This window comes from Galeopterus variegatus, unplaced genomic scaffold, assembly GCF_000696425.1.
Source record: "Galeopterus variegatus unplaced genomic scaffold, G_variegatus-3.0.2 Scaffold5648, whole genome shotgun sequence".
In the NCBI taxonomy this organism is placed as follows: domain Eukaryota; kingdom Metazoa; phylum Chordata; class Mammalia; order Dermoptera; family Cynocephalidae; genus Galeopterus; species Galeopterus variegatus.
The window spans coordinates 45624-53234 of record NW_007731759.1 but is presented as its reverse complement, the minus strand read 5'-3'; the positions used below and the strand labels follow the sequence as shown (position 1 = coordinate 53234).

Sequence of the window (7611 nt, the reverse complement as noted above, 5' to 3'; positions counted from 1 at the left end):
TTAAGACTTGCAGGAGTCAGTGCAACCTGGTTTCCATCCTCAGCTCCACCTCTTTCTAGTTCTGAGATCTTTGGTTAGGAACTTACTGTCTCTGATCTACATCCTCTGTAAAATGAGGATAATAATAGTACCTCCTCCTTGGGGGTTATTGAAAAGATAAAATGAAATAGGTGTAAATGCTTAGAACACACACATACAACATTACATTATATATGCATACATACATATTACATAACTGTTATTGTTTTTATTATTCAAAATCAAATCCAAACTTCCTGCCTAGTGAAGGATTCTCTCTATAGCATATCAGACAAGCGACTGTTCCTACTCTGCTGGAATACTTCCAGTGACAGGGAATTCACTACTTCTCCCAGTGAATTGTTTAACTAGTAGATCATGCTTCTGGAATTTTATGGAAGTTTAAAGCCGAGAGGAACTTTATAAATCATCAAGTTTAACTGCCTCATGAAGAAACCCAATTTCAAGAGGTAGAATGATTTGTTCAAGGTTGCAGGGCTAGTTAGGTGGCAACTGCTACCCTCTCCTGCCTTCTCATCTTGCTGAGTCTATTTTCCTTTCCATCTGAGAGCCTTGGTGCTGCATCCACCAGTAAAGATGGAGGCCCCAGGCTGATTGTTTAGTGGGCCTGTTTGTATGCCAGACAATACTAAAGGTTTACTGACCCATCCATGGACCCCAGGATGAGAACCTCTGTTTTAAATCTTCTAATTGATGAAAGCCAAGTTCACCTTGCTACATTCTGCAGGACAATCCTGCCCTCACCCCTGCAATGTCACAGAAATGATTCAGCTGTGCCCTGTTCCTGGGCACACCCTTTTGTTTGCTCAGCCCCCTCCAGTTCCAATATCCTCTTAATCTCCACCTTGAACTTGCCCGAAGATATGTGGTCTCTGGTTCACAGCCCCTGAAGGCTGATGTCCATTTATTGATCTGCTCCGCCTTCACACAGGAGGTGGTACCTGGTGGGCAGTTACAGCTGACCTGCTTGGGGCCATCTCCCCTACAAAGACCATGGGAGAATGGTACACCCACCTACTCAGGGGAGGGGCCTGGTTAAGCCCACCCCCAGAAGCCCTCAGTGCCACTGAGATGAATTTGGATTGCTGCCTGGTAGGCACATCAACCCTCCCATCCAATCCTGTACTTCTGAGCTGGCCCCTCCTCCTCCCTCTCTTGAATGAACTCCTTATAGTGAGAGATCAGGAGTATCATTGCGATCTTTTACAAGGCCTGAGCTTCTGCTGTACAGTTTCCCTGTGGCTTCAGAGGAGGCTGCTCTGGCCAGTCCTTCTTAGACTCGTCTTTTCCTACCGTTTCAAAGAGACATTTCAAATGGATCCCTCGCTTGAAACAGAAATGGAATAATTTCTATGTAAGTGTCTTAGTCCGTTTTTTGCTGCTATGACAGAATACCACCATAATTTATAAAGAACAGTTTATTTAGCTCATGGTTCTGGAGGCTGGGAAGTCCAAGAGCATTGTGCTGGCATCTGGTGCGATGGAAGGCAAGTGAGCATGTGAGACAGACATAACATGAGGACTGAATTTATCCCTTTATCAGGAGTTCACTCCCCCAATAACTAACCCACTCTCTTGATAATGGCATTAATTCATTCATGAGGGTGGGGCCCTCACAATCTAATCACCTCTTAAAGCCCCCACCTCTTAATACTGTTATAATAGCTATTAAATTTCAACATGAGTTTAGGCAGGGACATTCTAACCACAGCAATAAGGAATTATATGGTGGAGTCCATTTGAAATACGTACTTCACAGGACAATGTATTTCACTGTGAACATATTAATACTGGGAAGTGATTTTATGCTATACTTACCTGTGCAATTTACAGCTGATAGTCCCTGAACACATGTTACAAACATAGGCTTTGAAGTCATGAGATCTAGGTTTGATTCCTGGCTATACCACTGACTAGTCTTGATCGTCAAAACAAACTACTTAATTCATTATGCCCAGTTTTTTCTCGCTAGGGGTTAAAGTGAGCATTAAATAAAAGAATGCATGCAAGGCTCTTAGCATAATGCCTAGAACACAGTGAGTAGTGTTCAGTTAATGTTTGTTCTTACTATTACTAACATAGAAGCCATTCTGTGGGATTCCTGCAGATTTCAAAGGTTGTAATGGGATTACATAAGGAACCATTCCTCTGGTCAGAGTGTGTTTTGTAGAAGGCATGACAGGAAACCAGGACAACACTAGTGACATGATGAAAACTGAAATTTCATAGTGTATTTATTTTTCGTTCCCTAGGAAATTCTGTAATACCCAGAACTCTCTGGCTGTGCAGATGTTGAAGCCTCATAAATGCTGTAAATACTTCGATTCTGTGTCCATGTGCAACACATTATTGCTGCACCTTTAACCAATGGCAGGAAGACCTCCAGGTCTGCAGTGTGTGCAGTATTTGTTCATTGCTATGGATACAGCACCAAAGGCAGGTGCCAGTAACCTGAACACGATGCAGGGGTTTAAGGCAGCTCACAATGACAAATTATTCTCACTCTTAATGCTTCATTCTTGGATAACATTTGTCAAATATTTGGGAGGTTAAGTATGCGGTTTAGAAAATTACTTTGGATGTTTCATTCAACACTGTTGACAGGCAGCTTGGTGAAATAGCGAGGCATCAGGGACCTAGGTCTGCCACCAAATTGGCTGTGTGGCATTGGCAGTTACCTTCATTCATACGCCCTCAGTTTCTCCCAGCGTAAAACCAGGTGGTGGTGGAAGATTTAAACAGTCTCTTCCAGCATTCTGACTACAAGTGGACCAGAAACACGACCTTATCTTATGTTTTGCATAGTTTAATGCAATTCTAGCTAAATTGAGCAAAATAAAGCTAGATTTTTGGAGGCTTCCAAGGTAAAGTATGCTAGTTGGCCAGCCTGGGCTTTCTTTTTCTTTTGGTACCCATCTCATTCACAAACCATGTAGATTTCAGTTGGCTCTCACACTGTCTTGGAGACAGATATTTCTCTCCCTTCAAGATAGCAACACTGAATGTGGGTAACCCAGTTCTTCTTGGTAAACTGTCAAGCATTAAATGAAAATCAGATTAAGTCTGTTACCAAATTCACAGTGTCCTCAGAGTCCCTCCCAAGATGCCAAAGTTTAGTAGCAATCGACACACTGCAACATGAATGGGTCTTTAAGTCATATATATATATATGTATATATGTATATTCATACACACACACACACACATATATATATATATCACAATACTATTAATTTAAATTAAAAATCCACACTCATGTATATATGTATATTCATACACACACACACATATATATATATATCACAATACTATTAATTTAAATTAAAAATCCACACTCACAAAACTACATTCATTTCGCAAGAATATATGCACATCAAATACATTGGAATTGTTGCCTGGGAGTGGGAGCAGTCAGGAAATGGGGATAAAAGGAAATAAACTAAACAAGAGGGGTGTAGACACTGAGAATCCAAGAGAGGATCTAATTTACCCAGCTAGTAAGTGGTGGGTAACAGTTTGAACAGAGCTGTCACTCAAAAGCCCAAGGCCCTGCTCCATCAGGCTCTGCTTGCTGCCTTTTGTTCTAAGGAGAAACAGCAACAATAATAACAAAGGGTTGAAAGTGACTTGTTATTTATCAACTCCCTCAGAGGGTTGATGTGTTGTTACTTTTCCCTTGGGAAGAAAAGTACCTATAAGATTCATGCAAATCTAGCCTTCCCTCTTATTGGAGCTCTGTCTTTATCAAATCTTGCTTTGTCTTGATGGGGAAATTTCATTTCCCAATAGCAATAGCGGGAAAGGAAATTAATTCAATTTAGGTTTTCTGAGATTATATCAGAGTGGACAATTCCAGTTCATTTTAGATTGTAGAGAGGGCTAGAAAGCTGGAAGTTCTTTGAAATCTGTTTTTTTTTTTTAACCCAATTATTCTACTCTCCCAGGTATGGGCACCCAAAATACTATGTCAGGTGTTTTGTGAAAGAGTCTCTGCCCAGTTTTGTCTGGGAAATCTACTCCATGATGGGCATCTATAACAGAAATTGACACTTAGGAAAGAGGCAAAATAAGAATATTCATATACATTTGCTTTTATTTGCAAAATCACATACAGGAAGCTTAAACCTGCACTTAATGATATTAATAATGTAAGGGTAAATAAAAATAAGATTGAATTTTCCCTGTTGCCAAAAGGGGAAGATGCTCCCCTTCTCTTAGAGAATTTCCTTGAGAAAACTCTGAGTCCTTTCCTTGTCCCTCTGATAGGTGTGTAAAACCTTTGTAAAATCTCAATAAGCTTCCTGACAGCACTACTACCCAGAAATCAGTTGCTTATGGGCCAGGGAGCCACCTCTTTGAAATGTAAAATTTTCAAGGAAGATAGTGAATGCTCCTACCTCCTTATCACTGTGGGAGTTCAATCTAGGAATCCAAGTTATAACTACCTGCTTGCCAGGTTGTATTAATCCGTTATTGTTGCTTGTAACAAAATACCTGAAACTGGGTGATTTGTAAAGAAAATGAATTTATTGCTTACAGTTTCTGAGGCTGGGAAGCACAAAGTCCATCTGATGGTGGTGACAGTGACCCAGGGGTCTCACACTGCAAGATGGTGGAAGCAGAGAGAGCAGAGAAAGAAAGACAGACTTTCCTCTTCTTTTAAAGCCCTCAGAACCACACCCCAACCACCATTTTTAATCCATTCACTACTGCACGGTCCTATGATCCAATCACCTCTTCAAGGCTCCACTTTTCAATTACCATAATAGGATTTCCCACCCTCTTAACAGTCACAGTGGGAGCTAAGCTTCTAATACATAAAACCTGGGGGACACAATTCAGCTTCAGGGAGTTTTGGGGGGATATAATTCAATCCACTACACCATGAGATAGAAGTTTTATCTTTCCTTAGGATGAAGGTAATCAGCACAGATGGCCATCCCCATGACCAGATGAATTTAGGATGAACTGTGAAAGAATATGCAGGTGTTCCTTACCTTATGATGGAGCTATGTTTGGATAAACCTATCCTGAGTTGAAAATATCATAAGTTGAAAATGCATTTAATACACCTAACCTACAGAACAGCTTACCTCACCTACATTAACTGTGCTCAGAACACTTAGCCTGCAGTTGGGCAAAACCATCTGACACAGCCTATGTTATAATAAAGTGTTGAACAGCTCACATAGTTTATTGAATACAGTACACTGTACAGTATCGGTTGCTTACCCTCCTGAGTGATTGCGTGGCTGACTGGCAGCTGCCCAGCATGTGAGAGAATATCATACCACATATTGCTAGCCCAGGAAAAGAACAAAATTCAAAACATGAAACATGATTCCTACTGAATGTGTATTGCTTTTGCACCATCGTGAAGTCAAACAAATCAAACAATTCTAAGTCAGGGACTGTCTGTATAGCCATGGTGTGTCAAATCCTCTTCCACGTTTATCTTCTATCTTACACGTTTACCTCTCACATGTTTATTGTCTATCTTGAGAACATGTACATAATGGATTGTATCTGCTTGGCTGTAAAGAAGAGTGAGATTTCTTCCTGTTGTTGGAATGATGCACATTTTAACTTAACTTTTCCACTTACTTAGAGAGGGTGGGTGGGAATGGGGTGAAAGGGATGGGAGGGGAATGAGACCTGTCCAAGTACACCCACCATTGTACATAGTTCCGCCTTTTTAACTCTGTCAGTGTTTTGTATATTAAAGGACTTAAGATAAAATTTAAAAGGATGGAGAAAAAGGAAACCCTAAAATTGAATACAAATTAGCAAATAAACCTAAAACCCAAGAGAATACCAATAGCATATTCACAAGAAGAAAAAATATAACTTCTACAACGTTAGGATAAAACAGATCACAAATAAAATCTGTTGTTTGTGGTAACACTGGCTGACAAATGGAGCAACTCTAAAACTATTCTGTGCGTGTTGTAGCAATGTCGGAGGTAGGGTCAGGGGTGCCGGGTAGTCGGCCTCAACCCACCCAGTATTCTTGCAAGGTTCTTGACTCTGCCACAGGAAAGAATTCAAGGGCAGAGTCACAGTAGAAAGTGAGAACAAGTTTAATATAACAGATAAGGAACTGCACAGAGAGAGTGTGGCACAGCTCCAGAGACTGAGCAGGGCCCACACCAAGTTTAACACAGAAGTAAGTTCAGTACAGACATCAAGTCTAACAAAACAACAAGAAAAACATACTTCAAGTTCAGTACAGAGTGCAGGGGGGCTCAAGAGACTGAGCAGCTGCTGCTGAAAGTAACTTACATACAAAGTAAAGTACACACCTCTGCCAGCGCAGTGCCAGCTAGCAACCTCCCCGCCTGAGGCTGGGATTCAGCTTTTATAGTTTCTCTAATGAATATTCAGTCAAGGGGGTGCTTCCTAGTTACATGCAGCAGGCATATTCAAGGATACTCTGCGCTCTCTATTGAGCCACCGGATCGCATAAACCAGCCCCCTGTGGTCTCATTTCCCCCCATCACAGCAACTTTCCTCCTGGGGAGAGCCCAGAGGAGGGGGCCTGAGACCTCAGTGCTGAAACCCAAGCCCAGGCAAAGTGAGCACCTCCTGTGTCAGTCTCGCATGGGTAACTGAAGAAAAATAAAATAGTGGTTCCCATAAAAGTCGACAGTGGAGTAACGGTGGGAGGGGAGGGAGGTGGGGAGGAGGAGGTGTGGACTACCCAGAGTAACTCATTGTGCAGTATACACGTGCATGGAAACAACACACTGTAAGCCACACAGATAAGTGTAAATAAAACTGAATTTTTAAATAAAGCCATGACAAGATGCTCCACACTGTCAGTCATAGGAATGGCAAATTGAAACCACAGTAAAATCCCACTGCACACATATTAGAATGTCTAAATAAAAATGAATGAAAATCTCAAGGGCTGGCAAGGGTGTGGAGCAACAGATACTCTAACACCTCACTGGTGGGAAAGAGAAATGGCACAGCCAAGCTGGAAAGAAGTTGACAGATGCTCAGACTCACCACAGGACTCAGCGATCACACCCCTCGTCTTTACCCAAGCAGGGGGACCGGGAGGAGGGGGCAATGTTTGGGGTCCACTGTGACCCGCTGTCTGCAGGGCCACGGAGGCAGTGCTGAGCCCCAACCTTGACCCCGACCCCCACCCGGTGCTCACGCTTGACAGACCTGCACTCGGCTGTGCACTTGGCGGCCGTGCTGCGCGGAGGCGGGAACCCCAAGGCTCCATCTGCCCAGGCGCCCGGGGTTGTCGCTGCGACCTGGAGCTGCTGCTGAGCCAAGGAGCGGACCCCGCGCTGCGCGACCAGGATGGACTCCGGCTGCTCGACCTGGCCGTGCAGCGGGGACACGGGGACAGTGCGCACGTCCTGCGGGAGCTCCATACGTGGACCAAGACCCGGACCCGGACCTGAACCGGGCTAGAGGTCCGGGAGCCCGAGACTGGACTCACCACAGGACTCAGCGATCACACCCCTCGTCTTTACCCAAGCAGGGGGACCGGAAGGAGGGGGCAATGTTTGGGGTCCACTGTGACCCGCTGTCTGCAGGGCCACGGAGGCAGTG

At 43.4% G+C, this 7611-nt stretch overlaps 2 pseudogenes; both read left to right on the top strand.

Annotated features, from left to right (window-relative positions):
- LOC103605189 overlaps positions 1–7460 on the top strand; it is a 58191-nt pseudogene extending 50731 nt beyond the window's left edge.
- Positions 7461–7561: 101 nt separating this feature from the next.
- The window catches only part of LOC103605188, a 984-nt pseudogene continuing 934 nt past the window's right edge, over positions 7562–7611 (top strand).